Source organism: Bubalus bubalis, chromosome 11 (genome assembly GCF_019923935.1).
Source record: "Bubalus bubalis isolate 160015118507 breed Murrah chromosome 11, NDDB_SH_1, whole genome shotgun sequence".
Taxonomy (NCBI): Eukaryota; Metazoa; Chordata; class Mammalia; order Artiodactyla; family Bovidae; genus Bubalus; species Bubalus bubalis.
The window spans coordinates 74,933,863-74,955,113 of NC_059167.1; the positions used below are offsets into that span (position 1 = coordinate 74,933,863).

General features: G+C 39.7%; 1 protein-coding gene across 2 annotated transcripts in view; it reads right to left on the reverse strand.

Annotated features, from left to right (window-relative positions):
* The window catches only part of KATNBL1 (katanin regulatory subunit B1 like 1), a 49,936-nt gene extending 28,967 nt beyond the window's left edge, over positions 1-20,969 (reverse strand). Inside the window, exon 1 of one of the 2 annotated variants that reach the window (XM_044925249.2) lies at positions 20,805-20,969. The gene's annotated coding sequence lies outside the window, so the exon portion shown is untranslated. The remainder of the gene's footprint in view (positions 1-20,804) is intronic. The other variant, XM_006056012.4, reaches the window with a different exon arrangement.
* Positions 20,970-21,251: the final 282 nt, after the last annotated feature.

Below are 21,251 nucleotides of genomic sequence, written 5' to 3' on the forward strand. Positions count from 1 at the left end.
CTTCACTTAGGACTTAGCTCCCACACACACTTTTTTATCTTCAGTGTCTCCCTTTGAACTGATTCTTCTCTTCTGCTTTCAAACTTGCTCAGGTTTCCCCTATCAACTGCTATACTCTTTCTCTACCTCTCATTCCTGCCAAATTTCTACAACGAGTGCTTTTTAGTTTCCATTTTCTCTTTAACCCTTTAGAGCCTTGTTTTTTATTCTGCCCTCTTATCAGAAAAAAAACAAAAACAACTGTATCTTCAAGGTTACTTGAAGCTATAAGGGAGCCTTTTGGACCACCGATGATGCCCACTGAGGTCAGCCAAGCCAACTCCACAGACTTTGCTCGTTCTTCATCACCACCATCAGCTTTTTCATCACTTCATCCTCAGGCCCTCAATCTTCCTGTTCACAGGACACAGCACTACCTTGATTCTCCTTGTTCCCTTATTCCTTTCTGACAACTTTTCCTTTATCAACTCTCTTCTCTCTACACTAAAATTGGAAAAATATGCTTTCATAGCTTCAGTTTTTTTCATAGGTCCAGGCTCTCCTCTAACTTCTATGTATTTGACTTCCTGATCTACCATTGCTAGGTCCAAGTCAACACACCTAGAACAAACCTCTTTGATCTCTTCCAATGGTGGGCCAAATGGCTTCCCTCCTAGCTACCAAATATTAAATTACTAGCATCAAATTTCTCTCAGACTGGAAACCTAGGAGTTATTTTGACTCCTTGCTCCTTCCTTTGAATCAATCACTAAGTCGTTTTTTTTTTTTTTTTTTTTCCTTTTTTTTGGTCACTCCTTAGTATGCAGGACCTCAGTTTCCAGAGCAGGGACTGAAGCCAAGCCCCTTACAGTAGAAGCATGCAGTCCTAACCCTGGACTGTCAGGGAGGTCCCAATCACGATGTCTTCTTGAATCTTTCTTCAAAGTATTTCATGGATCCATTTGGACCTTTCATTTTCCACTGTCAGAACACTAGCCCAATCACTTCAAACCTACTTACTGTATGGATTATTTGATTTTCTTGCCTTCAGTCTCTCCAGTCCCTACAAATCAGTCTTTGCAAGCTATGATGTTGATAGTAAAATCCCTAAATCTCTAAAAATTTCCTACTGTTTACTACAGAATTTCCCAAATTATGTTTAGAGTATCCACATAGATTTTACGGAATATTTTACTCTGTTTACATAAGTTTAGATTTGTTAGATGTTAAATTACTGCTTGGAAATTAGTTAAATACATTAACAAGGCTCTGAGGGACCCTGAAATTTTTATTTAACTGATTCCCAAACTCAGCCACCATCCTACTTCTTAAAAAAATTTAAAATTTTGACCAATACATATAAAATTTGAAAGATGCTGATGTTCCAAGGAAGAGTTTGCAGAATTGATTTACTACATCAAGACTAAATTATTTATCTAAATATTGAAGGCCTCCATAATCATAATAATAGTATTATATATAACCATCCTAATGATACTATTAGAGATTAATAATTTTTTTAATTTAAGGAAAGCTGAGCAAAATATTCCTTACTATATTTTTTTACATGGGGGAAAGGGAGGTTTTCTGTTGAGGGAGGGAGGTTTCATCGCAACAGTGTTAATGAAATAATGGTAATATAATTAAAAATAATAGCACCCTTTATCAAAAGCTTACCACATGCTAGCCATAGGCACTGTAGTTACATCATATTACACCCTTTCTACAGTCTAGAAAACTGAAGGACAGAAAGATTATACAATCTGTCAAACAGCAAAAAAGCAGTAAGAGTTAGGACCAGAGCTCAGGAGTTCTGTCGCCACTGCCTCCCTCTTAACCAATACACTGAACTGTGTCTCAACTAGTAAGAGTTATTAAGGGTACATGTAGAGACAGATAATGCACATTTTAATCACTTTCAATCTTGTGATCTACAGATCAGAATTTATTCTGTTCTCAATCAGTTTTCTCAAACACAAAATAAGACTGTTGCAAAGTTCAAAATAAGATTACATGCAAGTTACTACTGCTATTATCACTCATATTTATGTTAAGTGTAAATATATACGACTGGTATTTTGGAAGGCAAATCTGACAAAACTGTAGAGCAATGAACTATGACCATATCTTGTCACTCAGTTTACAACAACCATACAATTTATCATGCAAACCAGGACACATTTGAGAATAAAAGAAAATACGACTAAAAATTATTCTGGGTCAAGAAGCAGAAACCATCCCAAGCAAATTAGGATGTATGGTCACCCTCACCTTGGCCCAGTTAAAACGTTTAGTTTTCTAGATTTATTTTCTGTATCAACTACTCAGTAATAAAAAAGGAAAAAATTATTGAAAAACATGATGTATGAGTAAGTTTCAAATGCATTATGCTAAATGAGAGAGACATTCAAAAGGCTATATACTATACTTCATTTTTGACCTTCTAGAAAAAGCAAAATTACAGGGAAACAAAAATATCAATTTTTTGCCAAAGTCTGGAAGAAGGGAGATGTTACTACAAAGGGATAAGAGGGTACTTCTCGTGGTGAGGGACATGCTCTACACCTGACTGTGGTAGTATTTATACATCGGTGCATATGTCAAAGACCACATAAATAATATCTCAATAACCTGACTTGAAAAAACTGGGGTGCAGAGAACATGTCATTATGAGCTTTTCACTAGGCTCCTTGGATACTCAGAACTCACTTGATGGAACTGAGAAATAAGGCTCAATGGGCTCACATCCATTCTTTATTCGCCAAGAAACTGAGGTCCACACTTCAGGCCTAGAGGTTCCAGAAACATTCTTCAAAGCATCTGGAATATATATCTGTTTGACAGGTGATTACTGAGGCCTGCCCTTCTGGCTTTCTCTATATTCTACTCATCCATGTGGGCTGTATCCAGCCCTGAGGACACAAGATGCCCTCGATGCCTTCCCAGTGCTATGATGCAAGGTGACTGCCCTCACTTGGAGGCCAAAGGAAGTTAAAATCTTAACCTGCAAAGACCTCCAGGCACCTTCTGCCGCACTCAGCTGTCTAGAAATCTTTCTGCTCACTATGCAGTAGGAATTACAACTTACCATCTGGGTGAAAATTTAAAGACTCATTCAACCTTAAAGGTAAGTGTAGCAGTAGGAATTACAACTCACCATCTGGGTGAAAATTTAAAGACTCATTCAACCTTAAAGGTAAGTGTAGCTAAAAGATTAGGTCAAACAGACCCATGTTCACCTTCCCAGCTTTCCCACTTATCCAGCTACTTGGAAATGTCTGAGCCTCTTTTTACCCTTCTATCAAAGTGAAAATGTTTGTGTATTTACCTGCTTGACTCCAAAATTAGAAAACCTGCAGACATAGGAGGATCTAAATATATAAAGCAAATATTAATAGACATAAAGGGAGAAACTGAGAATGTGGTAGGGGACTTCAACACCCTCATTTACATCAATGTACAAGATCATCCAGACAAACTCAACAGAGCAACAGGGAGCATATTAGTATCATCATGATCAAAGTATACTAGTTTTTTAAGGTTAATTTTTAAAATAATTAAAGACAAGTAAGCTATGTATTCAATTCAACATGCATTTACTGAGAACCTACTATGTGTCAAGATTGATGTGTTGCCTGGACTTCCCTGGCAGTCCAGTGGTTAAGACTCCATGCTTCCATTGCAGGGGAAGAGGGTCTGATCCTGAGTTGGAGAACTAAGATCCCACATACTGTGTAGCCAAAAAAAAAAAAAAAAAGTATACACCTTATTTCTCAAGAAGTTCATAGCCTGGTGGGAAAGAAAGTCAATAAATATAAAACAATTAAGAGCTATAAAATAAAAATAGCACAGACTGCTTAAAAGGAAAAAAAAAAAAGCAGTAGCAGCACATCTAAGGTGAGGGGCAGTGAAATACACAGAAATATGTCTCAGGTTACACTAGATCTAAGTCCTAAAGAAAAGCAAGAAATTGTGAAAATGAAATGAAGGAAAGCCCCTAATTAATGAACCACTGTAAAAACAAAATAAACTTATGAACTCAAAAATCAGTATCGAGAGCTTTCCTTATTTCTGTATTGTCAGTTCTCCTTCAAAAATGGTTATTCAATTTGAACATGAATAGAAAGCAAAAAATAGATTCAGAAGCTGATGGAAAACTTCACAATGGATAAATCAGGTTGACAATATCCAAATCACTAATCAACTTTATCATTACAAAGGAGGCAACCAAACATTATATGCCTCCTGATATCCCAATGACGTGATACGTACAACAAGAAATACTACAAAACACTACTATTAAGTATTCGCGTCAAAAAAACCTAACCATATTTAACCTGAGTGCAAGCCTCAATTATCTGTTACCAACTACCAGTTTAGAGGAAATACAGAGAGGAACCCGCTAAGCACTATAAGGATGGAATTATAAAATATCCAGAATACAGAATTTTTTAGGGCACAAAACTCAGTTTCCTCAACAAATACTTTGCAAGGAAAAAAAGAGGAGGAATCTTCATATTAAGAGAGGCTGTATCAACCAAATACATCTGTCCTACTTTTACAAAACTGTTAAGATGTGTAAGAATCGGGGAAATTTGAATATCAACTGGATATGTGATGTTAAGGATAATTATTTATAACTCTAAAGTATAAGTACATGGCTCAGATGGCAAAGAACCGCCTGCAATGCGGGAGACCCAGGTTTGATCCCTTAGAGAAGGGCATGGCAACCCACTCCAGTATTCTTGCCTGGAGAATTCCACGGACAGAGGAGCCTGGCCGGCTACAGTCCATGGGGTCAGAAAGAGTCGGACACGACTGAGCAACTACACTTTCACTTTCAAACTTCACACATTTAAAGTGTATGTATGGGATTTCCCTGGTGGTTCAGTGGTAAATAATTTGTCTGCCAATATTGGGGACACGGGCTTGTGTCCAAGAAGATCCCACATGCCATGGGGCAACTAAGCCCGTGTGCCACAACTACTGAGCCCACACGCTCTAGAGCCCATGCTCTGCAACGAGAAGCCACCGCAACACGATGCCTGGGCACCACAACCAGAGGGAACCCACACACGGCTAAGACCCAGTGAGGTCAAAAAACTTTAAATAAAAAGTTATAAAAAAATAAAAGTGTACATACATATACCACCATTAAACCATTATCAATAGTGACTCTTTCACCTTCAAAAATTTCCTCTGTTCCTTTTTAATCTCTCCCCAACCACTTGATCTGCTTTCTGTCACTATAAGCTATTTTACATTTTCTAGAATTTATGTAAACAGACTCATAGAGTATATACTCTCTTTTTTGGAAGGGGATAGTTTCTTTCATTCAACATAATTATTTTGAGAATAATCCATGCTATATATACATAGTCTATTCTTTTTTATTGCAGAGCAGTATGGCTATCCACAATTTGTTTATCCATTTATCTGCTAATAGCTATTTGGATTGTTTCCAGTTTTGGCTATTACTAATAAAATTGCTATGAATAGTCATGTACAAGTCTTAGGATGAACAGATACTTTCATTTCTCTTGGGAAAAGACCTAAGGAATGGAAAAGCTATTATGGAAGGTGTTGTTTAACTTTATAACAAAATCACCAATGTTTTTTACACTATTTTACATTCCCAACAGTATATGAGAATAAGACATTATTAATTATTTCTAGTTGAATCATACTGTGGTTACATCTTTTTTTAAATGAGTCTTTCAGAGATATATACATCATACCATGAAAAGAGATGATGTATAGGATTTGCAAAGAGAAAGAAAATCAGTGAAACAAGAAATGTTAGTAACTGCTGAACCTGGGTAACTGAGACGTTCATACCACCATCCTCTCTATTTTTCTATGTGATTAAACTTTTATGTTATAAGAACTAGTGACTCAATAAGCAAAGCCTGTATGTGGGCTATATATATTGCAATGTTCTCAAAGACACAGTTAAAATGGTATGTCCTTGTTCTTTGGGCTAGAGGTGGTATTCCTTTAGTGACTATAGATGCAGTCAGCTTTGTCTCAGCAGTAATACTGTCCTTCAATTAAAAATAAATAAATAAATGAAAATAACACTGTGAAAGTCGGGTGGGGTGGGAGGAGACAGAAACAAAAACAACTGTCCCTCCCTCCCTCCCTCCCTCCACAATCCTCGATTTGGCAGCAAATGAAGTCTGCTGTATAACAAGAAAAAAAAAAATCAGAAATAAACACTGATAAAAATTCTCTCTCACTTTACAATATTCTATGAAACACTGAATGCTTCTACAGAGGTGAACTGCACGGGGAGGGGGCAGCCAGCTGATAAAGTTTTACTTTATATTCCCTTTATACTAAATTTTGCATTTCATGCAAATGTTACTTAGTTTAAAACAAATTAAAATTAAAAATTTTATTTTAATACTAATAATTCAACCACCAAATAATATTCTGGTGTTTTTTTTTCTTATGCAGTTAGCTTTGTATGTTGCATTTTGTCATTAATATATATATTTTACTATATATTAAAAATTCTTCTTGGAAATGATTTAAATTAATATATATTTTATCACATGGATACTGTTTGTTTTTATTTTTGCTATTACAGAAAATACTTGATGAACATCTGTATACGTAAGTATTTGTACACATCTGATTATTTCCTTTGGATAAGCATATTACTGGGCTCAAAAATATGGTTTTAGAGCTCTTGAAATATATAGTAAGAATCCTTTCATATAATGTGACAGGGAGTGGTGGCTGATCATTTAAAATCATTTAAAAAATCATTTTGAGAATTCATGAAAAAAAAAACTGACAGATGTATACACATACCTTAGACATTTAAATTTAGAATCTAAAAATAATGCATACTCATCATCTATGACTTCTACTTTGGATTTCTTTAAAGTGGCTCAAGAACTCATTGATACAAAGCCTCACCAGTGCAAAATCCTAAACTGTTACAGTTTTACTTTACTTATCTTTAGTTTTCTAACCCACACTGAATTTGACAGAAAGTTGTTGAATCACTTGCCTTCATCCAGTCTATTCAAAGTACCCTCATTAGTTTTCACAGAAACAATGTTTTTAAACTCCTATTTTAAATTTTCACATTTTCTAAGTTGGGTGACTAGGTAAGTGCAGCCAATGTGGCCGAGACGGACAGCTGCCCCCCAGATCCAGACTCTGGCCAACAGAGGTAGAGAAAGAACCTTCTCAGCACTCCCAGTAAGAGAAGACTCTGTATTATCAATTTTTCCCTTTCAAAATTTGACAGATAATAAACAATGTTTTAGTTTGCGTTTGAAATATTTAATAGGTTATATTTTTCTTATGTGATAAAACTGAAAGGACCTGGCAGTATGTGGTGATCGAGAAACAAGTCCTGGAGTTAGACGTCCTGGGTTGGAGTCCTGCTTTAACCATTTACTAGTTATGTGATATTAGGCAAGTTACTTAACCTCCTATTTTCAGAGTAGAGTTATGAGGATTAAAGAAAATAATCCACTTAACCACAATGCCTAGCACATGGTTAATCACTCAGTAAATGGTAGCTCTCACTGAGTTATACAAAAATATCACTAAGAAAGCTGCCTCTGTTGTGAGAAACAAGACTCATGGTGTCAGCAAATATTAATACTAGCTCCTAAATTGGTTAAATGTTTCTGTCTATGTGGACATGAGCACAGGAAAACAAAAGACACTGAAAGGGTAACAAATTCTTCCTGAAGAGTGGTATTACAGTGAATTCTTTTTTTCTTGTTTATGTCTCTACAATATTAAGACTGAATCATTTTCTTTGGTTTATTCTTCTGTATCAGTTTTTCGCAGTTAAAAAAAATTACATTTTAAATAAAAGAATTGTTTCTTTTTAAACATAGGAGAACAATACATTAAATAGGAAATATGTTTCTTAAGCTTTGAAACACACAAATTCTAAAGTTATGTAAAACAACACAAAATAACTGTAAAATTTATGACTTAAATCACTTTAGGTAGAAGAAAAATCTCAGTATTACCTACAACTACATCATAGTAACTAGCAATTTCCTGCTTCATTCCTGCTTATAATCTTAAACTTCCCAAACTTTCCTACTGTAAAATTCTCACCATCATCATCATATTTACAGAGGGAGAAACACAAGCAAGCAATTATAATAGATTATGTTAAGCATAGTGATATCATGTATCTAAGAGGGGGGTGGGGTGGGGATGCTCTTTGAGTTAAAAATATGAAATAGAATAGAATGGCTTAGAGCAAAGGTACTTAAAGAATCATTCTATGGAGAGTAACAATAGATTCAAGGCCAGTAGAACTCATCCAGCTCAACACTCCACTCAATGAGTGTTTTACTAAATTTTAATCAACATTTAAGACACATTTTCATAACTATTTCAACAAGAGTGTTCAACATAAAGGGTGTGCTAAACAGACCATGTGACCCAGTGTAGAGCAGGCACAACTTATCACAAGTAGGAACTAAAAGCACATGCATTTTAATGTCAAGCCAGATTAAAAAAAAGATTACATGATTCCCTAAAGGTGACCTTCATTTCTCAGTATATCTGGGTGGGGGTGGTTTAGAAAAGGCAGCGAGCATTTACACTACTCAAAGTGACAAAGTGGTATGTCAAGTGTGCTTTTTATAAACTACATGAGACACTATGACACTGGCAGGGAAATGATACATTCTGTTGATTTGTTTGAAGCCTTGTAATCCCTTCAGGAGGAGAAGGGGACGACAGAGGATGAGATGGCTGGATGGCATCATCGACTCAATGGACGTGAGTCTGAGTGAACTCCGGGAGTTGGTGATGGACAGGGAGGCCTGGCGTGCTGCAATTCATGGGGTCGCAAAGAGTCGGACACGACTGAGCGACTGATCTGATCTGATCTGAATCTGACTGAAGGTTAACATTTTGAAATATGTGTCAATGAGACGGGGTATAAACTGGAGCAGGGGAGACAGGAGGTGAACAATGATGGGGGAAGAAAAGAGAAGCACAGAAACAAGCAGAGCTGGTGCTTATTCATGCACTGTCCAGGGAAAGGGTGCCCCATCAAGTGGTCCAGATTTTCCTGTATATTTTTAGGTTTATTCCTATTGAGGAAATGGATTTATCAAGTACCAGAGCCTGATATTATTAAATGTTGAAATCATAAGACTTAGGTACTCTCATTCTGACGCCATGTCCTTAACAACTCAGAACCCCTAGTATCTGGAGTAAACCCCAGGGGCTTTTTTATTTGCTGAGTGATTCATCATTCTTCTCTTAATTTAGTTTCCCAGGGAAAGCTGGTGTGAGAGATGTCAAATTCAGGAAAGTGGGGCAAGCATGAAAATACAGATTTCTGGCAATTCAGTGGGTTCAACATGATGATACATGATTTCAATCAATTAGACCAAACAGAATTCCAACTCTCTTTTGACTAACTTACCCTGAAATAAAAATTACAAAATTGATACTCAGTGGGAATTACCAATGCTACCACCAACTCCTCAGTTTTAATAATTAAGCCCCCTCAGTATACATTAAGGAACTAAGATTAACAATGGGAAAAAACAAAGTTAGCTAAATTCTGATAAGTAGGTGTTTTGTTTATCGTCATCTTTATTAACAGTTTTGGACTCACAGTTTTTTCAGTGACTTTATGCCTTTTACTGGGAAGTTGGCAGGGGCTGGTGGAGGTGGGAGAAATAAGGTACAGAACAGTATTTTATTACCTAGGTAAAAGATGAAGTGTACATGAGTGATTGCTTACATATTCATGGAGTATCTCTGGAAGGACACACAAGAAACTAGGGACAAAAGTCATTTCAAGAGAGAGTACATGTGGGGGGGGTGAGGTGAAAGGGAGACTTCCGCAGACTTTTTAAATTTTGTTATCAAAAGCAAATATGGTGTTTTATTTTCAGTCATTAAAAAATTGAAATATAGTTAATTTACAATGTTGTGTCACTTTCAGGTGTATAGCAAAGTGATTCAGTTTTATATATATATGATTTATGTATATAATATATATATTCTTTTTCAGATGCTTTTCCATTATATTAAGTTATTACAAGATATTGAATACAGCTGCCTGTGCCAGACAGTAGGTCCTTGTTGTTTATCTGTTTTATATATAGCAGTGTGTATATGTTAATCCCAAGCTCCAATTACGTCCTAACTAAATTAAACTGTATTATATATTACTCTTCTTATGGCTATATAAATATCCTAATCTTTGGGAAGACTTAAAAAGAGTTTCTTAAACCATGCAGGTAATTATCTTAGCGTGTTTTGATGAATATCCCTTACTCTCTCTGTTAGAATATTCCATTATTTTTCTAGAAAAATTCACAGAGAGGAAAAACACTCTAATCCTTCCCAGTTGTCTTCTTAAACTCTGAAATGTAGCTATATATACACATGTATAAAATGTCATCCTTAAGGTTAAGGTCCTTTTTGACCCCTTGTTTAGCTACTAAAGATATTTCTGATGTTTTCAAGATAGACTCTATGTATGTGAAAGAATATGCCAATAAGACACACAACTCTCAAAAAAGACAAACTAATACAAATTAATTTTAACACCTTATCTTCGTGATTTGGACTAGGGTTACCAGTCTATGAAGTCTGGTGGACTTCCCTGGTGGCTCAGATGGTAAAGCATCTGCCTACGATGCGGGAGCCCCAGGTTTGATCCCTGGGTTAGGAAGATCCTCTGGAGAAGGAAATGGCAACCCACTCCAGTACTCTTGCCTGGAAAATCCCATGGACAGAGGAGCATTGTAGGCTACAGTCCACGGGGTCGCAAAGAGTCGGACACAGGGTCACAAAGAGTCGGACACAGGGTCGCAAAGAGTCGGACATAGGGTCGCAAAGAGTCGGACACAACTGAGTCACTTCACTTTCACTTTTCACTTTACCAGTCTATAACACGTTTCTAATTTTGAAATCAATAGTGAGAAGTATATGCTAACATCCTATATATTAGGGTAGACTGCCCTTTGAAAATTAAATGAAATCAACAGAAGATGATGTTAGCATCCTTTTATAGCAATGGTTTTTAATGCTTCATACACTGGAATGCTTATATGCAGAGTACATCATGAGAAACGCTGGGCTGGAAGAAGCACAAGCTGGAAGCAAGATTTCAGGGAGAAATATCAATAACCTCAGATATGCAGATGACACCACCCTTATGGCAGAAAGTGAAGAGGAACTAAAAAAGCCTCTTGATGGAAATGAAAGAGGAGAGTAAAAAAGTTGGCTTAAAGCTCAACATTCAGAAAACGAAGATCATGGCATCTGGTCCCATCACTTCATGGAAAATAGATGGGGAAACAGTGGAAACCGTGTCAGACTTTATTTTTCTGGGCTCCAAAATCACTGCCGATGGTGACTGCAGCCATGAAATTAAAAGACGCTTACTCCTTGGAAGAAAAGTTATGACCAACCTAGACAGCATATTCAAAAGCAGAGACATTACTTTGCCAACAAAGGTTCATCTAGTCAAGGCTATGGTTTTTCCTGTGGTCATGTATGGATGTGAGAGTTGGACTGTGAAGAAAGCTGAGCGCCGAAGAATTGATGCTTCTCAACTGTGGTGTTGGAGAAGACTCCTGAGAGTCCCTTGGACTGCAAGGAGATCCAAGCAGTCCATTCTGAAGGAGACCAGCCCTGAGATTTCTTTGGAAGGAATGATGCTAAAGCTGAAACTCCAGTACTTTGGCCACCTCATGCGAAGAGTTGACTCATTGGAAAAGGCTCTGATGCTGGGAGGGGTTGGGGGCAGGAGGAGAAGGGGACGACAGAGGATGAGATGGCTGGATGGCATCACCGACTCAATGGACGTGAGTCTGAGTGAACTCCGGGAGTTGGTGATGGACAGGGAGGCCTGGCGTGCTGCGATCCGTGGGGTCGCAAAGAGTCAGACACAACTAAGCAACTGAACTGAACTGAACACTGGAATGCTTGAGAGGATTACAGTATCCAACTGTCAGTTACAAAGGTTTGTTACTACCATTATCTCCTGGGCTGAAAGCAGAAGAACATATACTGAAGGTTGAACACTCCCTTAGGCAACACTCCCTTCTCCAGAAGAGGAATCACATACTGCTTTCAGTTCAGTTCAGTTTAGTAGCTCAGTCGTGTCCGACTCTTTGCGACCCCACGAATCGCAGCACGCCAGGCCTCCCTGTCCATCACCAACTCCCGGAGTTCACTCAGACTCACGTCCATTGAGTCGGTGATGCCATCCAGCCATCTCATCCTCTGTCGTCCCCTTCTCCTCCTGCCCCCAACCCCTCCCACAATCAGAGCCTTTTCCAATGAGTCAACTCTTCGCATGAGGTGGCCAAAGTACTGGAGTTTCAGCTTCAGCATCAGTCCTTCCAAAGAACACCCAGGGCTGATCTCCTTCAGAATGGATTGGTTGGATCTCCTTGTAGTCCAAGGGACTCTCAAGAGTCTTCTCCAACACCACAGTTCAGAAGCATCAATTCTTCAGCACTCAGCTTTTTCACAGTCCAACTCTCACATCCATATATGACCAATGGAAAAACCATAGCCTTGACTAGATGGACCTTTGTTGGCAAAGTAATGTCTCTTCTTTAAGGCGATATAATGACTTCCAGGTCCCAGAGTTAAGTGTAACTAAATTTAACACATAAGCCTCATTTCAAAAAAATAAGTAAAAAATCACTTGTCTCAATGTTTCCCCTAAACTCTGGACTCATATCTTTAACGCTTTAAAAGTCAGTTCCACGTGGATGTCTAACAGTCATCATTCTTGAACTTAACATACTGAAAATAGAACCCTTAATGTCCACCCTCTCAAATCTGCTGCTCCTAACTACCTATAACTCAGTAAATGTAACAATCATCTTCTCAGTTGCTCAAGCCCAAAACAAAGGATCCATCCTTGATTGCTCTTTTCCTAAGTGCCCTGCTTCCAGTCTACTGCCTCTGACTTTATAACACACTCCAAAACTGTCCATGTCTCTCCATTTTCATCATCCTACATCTAACTACCATTGTCTCTCTCTTGGACTATGGTATCAGCTTGTTCCTAAATGCTCTAGTCACACTGGTCTGTCCTTAAACATGAAAAGTTCATTTTCATTTTGCGGCACTCCTTCTGGTTCAACTATCCACCACTGCCACTAATACACTCTCAGGGCTGCTGCTTCCCAGCTCAAACATCACCCACTCCAGAAGATTCCCCTGACCACCCAATCAAGGAAAACCCCACTCTCACCTCCAGTCAGTCTCTATAGCAGTACCACATTTCCCCTCTCCATAGCACTTATTACTATCTGAAACTGACTTGGTTATTAGGTTATTGTCCATGTCCTCCCACTAGACTGTGAGCTCCATGAGACCAGAAACCATGTTCACTGTATCAGGAATAGTGCCTGATATATAGTGGGTACCTAATAAACAGCTGATAGATGTAGGAACATAACTAAAGAAAGTTCCCCAACTGTGGTAAACACTAAAACTGTGTTATGATATTCCAGTTCTTCTTTCAGATACATGATAGGTTTATACCTGCCCATCACCCTGAAGTTAGGCATGGTAAGATAACCTGCTCAGTACTCCTGAGCAAGGATAACACAGAGTCGAGATCCCAGACAACCGTTCGCATGTAACACGAATTGAGAAGAAAGAATTCTTTGTTATTTTAAACCACTGAGAGTTGGTGGTTATTTATTACCGCAAAATAACAAAGCCCAGGCTTCCCCCGTGGCTCAATGGTAAAGAATCTGCCGATGAAGGAGACTTGAGTTCAATCCCTGATCTAGGAAGATCCCACATGCCACGGGGCAACTAAGTCCATGAGCCACAACTACTGAGCCTGGGTTCTAGAGGCTAGGAGCCACAACCACTGAGCCCATGTGCCCTCAAGCCCGTGCTCCACAACAAGAAAAAGCACCACAATGAGAAGTCCATGCATCACAACTCAGAGTAGTCCTGCTTGCTGCAACTACAGAAAGCCCTGCTCAGCAACGAAGACCCAGCATAGCCAATAAATAAATAAATTATATCTATATATATATATATTAAAGCTAGCCCATCCATACTGAGAAACCAACCAAGCAATGTTGTAGGCACAGAAGAAGACTCTTGAGAGTCCCTTGGACTGCAAGGAGATCCAACCAGTCCATCCTACAGGAGATCAGTCCTGGGTGTTCACTGAAGGACTGATGTTGAAGCTGAAACTCCGGTACTTTGGCCACCTGATGCGAAAAGCTGACTCAACTGAAAAGACCCTGATGCTGGGAAAGATTGGGGGCAGGAGGAGAAGGGGACGACAGAGGATGAGATGGTTGGACAGCATCACTGACTCAATGGACATGAGTCTGGGTAAACTCTGGAAGTTGGTGATGGACAGGGAGGCCTGGTGTGCTGTGGTTCACGGGGTCGCAAGGAGTCGGAGATGACTGAGTGACTGAACTGAACTGAACTCACTAACTACTCAACTAATACTACTAACTATACATACTACACAGGTACTTAATTTTTTTCTGATTAGCCCTTAGTTTCCAAATATGTCTGCCAACAAGGAGAGAAAAAACTGTTTATGTAGAGTTTAAAGGATTCTTGTTCCTTGATGTTATTTTTCAGTAAATTAATAAGTCAGCCAAACAATGAATGCCACCTAATAAAGGCTTCTTGAGAAAGTCTGTCAGCCTCTCCTTATCTGAAAACATACTTTCTAGGTAAGAATAATTTTTTTGTTTCATTATTATCTACATCAACTAGTCAATAATGAAATAATTAAGAGTCCAAGAAATTCTCTGGCAGTCCAGTGGTTAGGACTCTGGGCTGTCACTGCTGAGGGCCTGTGTTCCATCCATGGGTAGGGGACAAAGATCTGGCAAGCGGTGGGGTGGAGGAAGGGGAGCAGTTAAGAGTCCAGGTCACTACAGAGAAAAGACTTGGACAGATTAAAAAGCTATGTTGGCTAAAATGCAGAATCACGGAATGCTGGGTCCAGGATTCTGGAGTTTGTAGACAAAAAAGACTTACTGCAAAGTTTTACATAGGAACCATATGATTAGAAATACTCCTGAAGATTATTTTATATGGTAGCTGTAGAATTAGAACAACCAGAATGGAAAAGCCAAGAGTGCTGGTCTCATCCACGCTATACCATGAGTCCTCCATAGATGAAAGGCCAAATTTTAATCAACATATATGATTCTGTTTTGCAATAACACTAACCATACTGTTAATAATGTTATTAAGTGGTACAGGGAATAGGCAAAGCACAGATTTTTGCAAGTAAAAGGAACACTGAAAAGTCAAGCTGGCACCCATGTAAGGCCTGGTGATGGACACAACTGCACTTCGTGAGCACGAGGAGCAGTCAGGACAGTGATGACTAATAGTTGTGAAAGGCAGTCAAGTGAACAGTGGATGCTTTACAACAACTAGGAGCTATGTTTATATTGTAGGAATGACTGGGTTGTAATCAGGTAGATTTGCATTCTGAGTTCTTTCAAAGCTTGTCTTTCCTCCAAAACAACTCATTCCTTCACTCATTCAACAAATATTAGGTACATAAAAAAGGGAAGCGACAGTGTCGGTGGCTCAGTCATGTCTGACTCTTTGCAACCCCATGGACTATAGCTCACCAGGCTCTCCGGTCCATGGAATTCTGCAGGCAAGAATACTGGAGTGAGTAGCCATTCCCTTCTCCAGGGGATCTTCCCAACCCAGGGATCCAACGTGGGTCTCCTGCATTGCAGGCAGATTCTATACCGGCTGAGTCATCTACTAATTACCATTCTAGCCACTGGAAACAAAAGTGAACAAAACAAAGATCCCTGCCTTCCTGGAGCTTGCATTCGAGGAGCACTGAAAATTCCATTCTAAAATTCCACTCCCAATTTTATTATATGGGAGTAGCTTTTACAAATGCCTTTGGAAGAAATCACTTATGATCTATGAGTAACTCACGCTAAGATGTGAAAGACAAATAGTCTTCTGGTGGTAACTTCAAAAGCAAATGCTTCACAGATTCACAGACTCTTAAGAGCTGGAAAGGACCTTGGAGATAATTTCAATTTACAGATAAGATTAAGGGATTTGCCCAAGAACGCTCAACCACTAACAGAAGAGCCAGGCTTAGAACTGTGACTTTGTGTTACAGCATTTCCTATATAACACCAAGCTGCCTGTTTTAAGATTATACTAAAGAGAAGAAATACCAGAATGGGCATTCATGATTCATACATAGGTGGGAGGTTCCTGAGTGACTTGTCCAAAGGCAAAAAGAATTTTAGGCAGTGCGTAACACTGAAGGGGAGAGAGGTGATTATAGCAAAGACAAACTGGGGGGAGCTTTCAGAAGTTTCTTCCCATCTCTACCCTCATCATGTCCCAAGAACAAAGAATATACAAAACTTCTCCAAAGTCAATGGATTTGAACTCTAAAGAGTCAATAGTAAAAAAAAGCCAAATTACATCCTATCCAATTTGAAAAGCATATATTCCCAGTAAAAGTACCATCTGTATTAGCTTTAAGGGTTTTTTTTTTAATTTACTTTTTTATGTTTTCCACAAACTACCAGATTAACTGGTATAGATCAACAAATATAATGATTGATAAAATAGCAATGTAATATTGACCGATGTGATGTACTGAGGCATCTCACCAGTGGACAAGACTTTCTAAAGATAATTCCTCCTCCTCTGGGAGAATTACATTCGCCTCTTGCTTATAAATTTTGGCAATCTATATATTTAAAAAAGCCCTAACTAGTCATTTAATCTTTCAAAGGAAAGATTCATGATCAACAAACTTAAGCCTTACTTAGTATTCTAAAAAGAAAACGTACTTTTGAAATGACAAAGGAAATGGCAACCCACTCCAGTAGTCTTGCCTGGAGAATTCCAGGGACAGAGGAGCCTGGTGGGCTGCCGTCTATGGGGTTACAGAGTCAGACATGACTGAAGCAACTTAGCAGCAGCAGCAGAAGGGGAAAAACTTGCTAAGAAAGAACTGAAAAATAAGCTTAGTACAAAAAAAGAAAAGTTAAAAAAAAAAAGAGGAAGATTACTAATTATAGGAGTTATAGGAAAAATGAAAGCTGATAAGCATCAAGGATCCTCATTAAAATCTCATTATGTGTCTCTGTAAATAGCAGTTTATATACCTAAGATGCAAAGTATTATGAGAAGCCCAGTTTTTACATTTTTTTTAATGTGAACAATTTTTTGAAGTCTTTATTTAATTTCTTACAACACTGCCTCTGCTTCAAGGGGTTTTTTGTTTTTGTTGTTGTTTAGCTGCAAGGCATGTGGGATCTTAACTCCCCAACCAAGGCTCAAACCTGCACCCCTGCATTAGAAGGTGACGTCTTAACCACTGGACTGCCACGGAGTCCCAAGAAGCTTGGTTTATTTTAGTAGCTGCACCATTATTTTAGCTTCCCAAACTTAAAATCTTGGAGATATCATAAACTTTTATTGTTTCCTATAGTTAATCAGTCATCATGATCTAATATGTCGTCCTTCAAAATGTCCACAAGGGCTTCTCTTGTGGCTCAGCTGGTAAAGAATCCTCCTGCAATGCAGGAGACCTAAATTCAATCCCCAGGTTGGGAAGATCCCCTGGAGAAGGGAAAGGCTATCCACTCCAGTATTCTGGACTGGAGAGTTCCATGGACTATACTCCATGGGGTTGCGAAGAGTTGGACATGACTGAGCGACTTTCACTCAAAATGCTCTTTTGCATACAAAGCAAATATTTCCAACTTCAAAACAACACACATACACACACACACACACAAAAGCCTGACCATTAAAAAAGAACATTTTTCAAAGAATGAGAAATATTCATGATCTGCTGAGTCAAAAAAAAAAATCCCCACAAGAAGAAAAGTGCATAATCCTAGATTTATAAAGGAAAACAGCAATCACCATTTAAAAAAATTGGAAAAGAACCACTACAAGAAAATGTTAACAGTTGGCCTTTCTGCTTGGGGGATTTTCTAAGTGGCTTTCCCTCTTTTCACACTTGATTTGCATCTCCTAAATTTCCTACCATGAACATACATTATTTTCAAACTTAGGAAAAATATTATTTAAATCATAGTCTCATTTCACCACCTACCTGTGCTTTCTTAAGGCCTGCTCAGTCGTTTTCTGACTCTTTGCAACCCCATGAATGTAGCCCACCAGGCTCCTCCGTCCATGGGATTTGCCAGGCAAGAATACTGGAGTGGGCTGCTATTTCTCCATCCTCACTGCTCCTATCCTAACTCCTTACAGCCTCTCCTTCCCCCAAGACTCTAACAACAGTTGTTTTCATGAGGTACCTGAAGCAGCTTCTCCCTAACTTTAATATTGCTTGTACTCCTGCTCTGAAAATTCATCATTCATACTTTAAAGCACACGGAAGCAGAAGCTAGCCATGTAAACAAAGCTTTAAAGAGGGTTTCTCAACCTCATCAGCACTGACATTTGGGGGAACTAGTTTTCATGTCCTGCTGCAGGATGTTCAGCAGCATTCCTGGCCTCTATCCACTAGATGCCAGTAGCTCCCCACCCCCCAAGTTGCGACACTGCCAAATGTCCCCGACGGGCAAAACTGCCAGTAGCTGAGAATCACCATTTAAAAGTTTGTAAACTTCTAGTATCATCTCTCTCTCTCCTTTATATTTATGTCAGACCTAAACTTCTGTGACGTATGGGTCTTATATAACACTCCTGGCACTCTTCTGCCATAATCTTCTCCTCAGTAGGAACTTTCCAAAGAGACCAGACTTACTATTCCCTAGAAAAATAATTTTCACTCCCAATTCCAAATCTTTGAATACACTGCTTCCTCACTAAAATTCCCCAATCACATTATTCAAGGTCCTACATCCAATCTTCAGTTTGGGTTCTCTGCAGAAGCCTTACTGATCTCAGTCCAGTTCACCACATACCCACTGCATTCATGAAGAAAATCTCATGTATCTTTTTTTTTTTTGGTGGTGGTGGTGATTGTTAATTTTATATTCCAAACTAGACTAACTTCCCTCAGGTTTTGCTGCCCTGGCACATTTCTTTTGTATAACTAATTGGGCCTAACAGTGCTTGGTAACTGATGAATGAATTTTTAAATTCTCAGCTGTAAATAAGTGTAAACGGTTATTTCTTCTGAAATGATTTTGCTTTTGAATCCTATTTCTTGTCATGGGGGCTTCCCTGGTGGCTCAGAAGGTAAAGCATCTGCCTGCAATGCGGGAGACCCGGGTTTGATCCCTGGGTCGGCAAGATCCCCTGGGGAAGGAAATGGCAACCCACTCCAGTACTCTTGTCTGGAAAATTCCATGGATGGAGGAGCATGGTAGGCTACAGTCCATGGGGTCGGACATGAGTGAGCGACTTCACTTTCTTGTCATGGAGTTATTATTTAAGCTAATTCAGTAAGTTTTCAGAAACAAACATTAATGTACAATGGTATATTTTAAGGAACACATAGGTTTCAAACTCTACACTTATAGGAAATGATACAAACGAATTAAAACTATAAACTACAACACAAACTTAAACTTTATACGTTCTATTTATCTTAAAATAGCCAATGGATTTTTTGCTTAATGCACAAAAATTAAGCATGCCCACGGGAGAACTTGATTTAATAGCATGTGCATGTACACCAACGCACCTCACAGGTCTATTAGCTCGCCAGTTGAGAGAAGTAAATGAAATGAAACTGCTTTGTAAACTAGGAAGAACCACATGTAAAGGAGGCAGCAGAGGAATATAGCTAAAAGAGCAGAGCCGGTTTGCTTGGGTCCCAATCATATTAGCTGTGTAATCTTGAACAAGTCACTTTTAACTTCTCTGTGCCTCAGTTCCCTCCTTGTCAAAATGAGGATAATAAGTCTGCCCAAAGCAAAGTTCTCAAAACAGTGCTTGGCATACAGAAAGCACAAAATAACTATTAACCAGTGTTATTATTATAACGCTAATTATTGGCCAAGTTAAAGCCTCAACGTATAAACTTCTGATTCTAGTCTGAAGTTGTTTTTAAAAAAAAATACACAACGAAATAAACTATAGAAACTGAAGCTATTAGGTAGACTAGTTTCTCATAATTTTTGCCAAGTGCTAAACTGGTGATTGTTACAGACCTAATTTGTTACAATCCTTTTTTTTTTTTTTTTTTAAGATCTCAAAGAAACTGACATAGACACCTCTGTTTTCAAGGAATTTTACGAGCCACAAGAAAACAAATCAACTCTTTGTTTTCTCCATACTTAAGCCAATTTAAGAGCGTGGTAAAAGCCTAGGTACAGTTACAGAACAACTTTTCAGAAAATACAATGAGGTTTTTAAAGTTGCAATCAGCAATTCTTATGCAGTTATGTCAAGTTTTTGTCCTGCTGAACAAAAGGTTATGTGTCAGGGAAGCAAGGACCCGGCAGAAAATAAGGAAATGCCACTGCCCGGCCTAGGCGGCTCTTGGGAAAACCTGTCCTCAAACACAGTGCCTCAGACGCCGGCGTCCTTCCCCCTCCGCGGGATGCACACGTCGGCTCCACCCAAAGATAAATAAGTGACAGCAGGTTCCGTCCACGCCTCTCCCGGCCCAGACCTCTCGCGCCCACCCGGGCGGCCTCCAGCACCTGCCGCCCCGACCCTCCTCGCCCTAGTGGCGTAGGGGGCTCCACCGGACACAGCCGCCTCCCCGCCCCGACCCCCGACCCCGACCCAGGCAGCGTCACGCGGGCCAGGCCGAGGAGAGGCCGCCGCGGGGCCTGCAGGTGGGCCCAGGGCGCGGTCAGGCCCGGCCCCGGCAGGGCAGCCGCTGGCGCGAGGCAGACGCAGACCCGCTCGTCACTTACCGGCGCCTCATGGTACCGCGGCGCCTCCGCCCAGCCCAGGCGCTGACCGACTGCGCCCGGCAGCCCAGACTACCCCTCGGCTCCCCGGCCGAGATCCAGGAACGGCCATTCAAACGCCGCCGCGCGCGCGGCCCGCCGGGATAGCTCCCCCTAGGGCTTCTTGGAGGCTCCGCCCAATGCTGGCTCCGCCTCTTTCAGGTGGCTCAGGGTTGGAGGGAGGGGGAAGACAACGTGTGGCCACAGTGCTCCCTGGCGGCCACAGGTACGCAGTATGTAGTCGTGCTATGTATGATGTGGCAAGTAATACTGCTCTAGGAACTGTTGCAGAAGTCAAAGAATGACCCCGCGCTAGTGACAGTCTAGTGGATGAAACCGTGCTTTAAGTGTTGGACCAGAAGGAGCAAACAATCTGCTATAAAACTGTGGTGCAGGGAGAGATTTATTCAC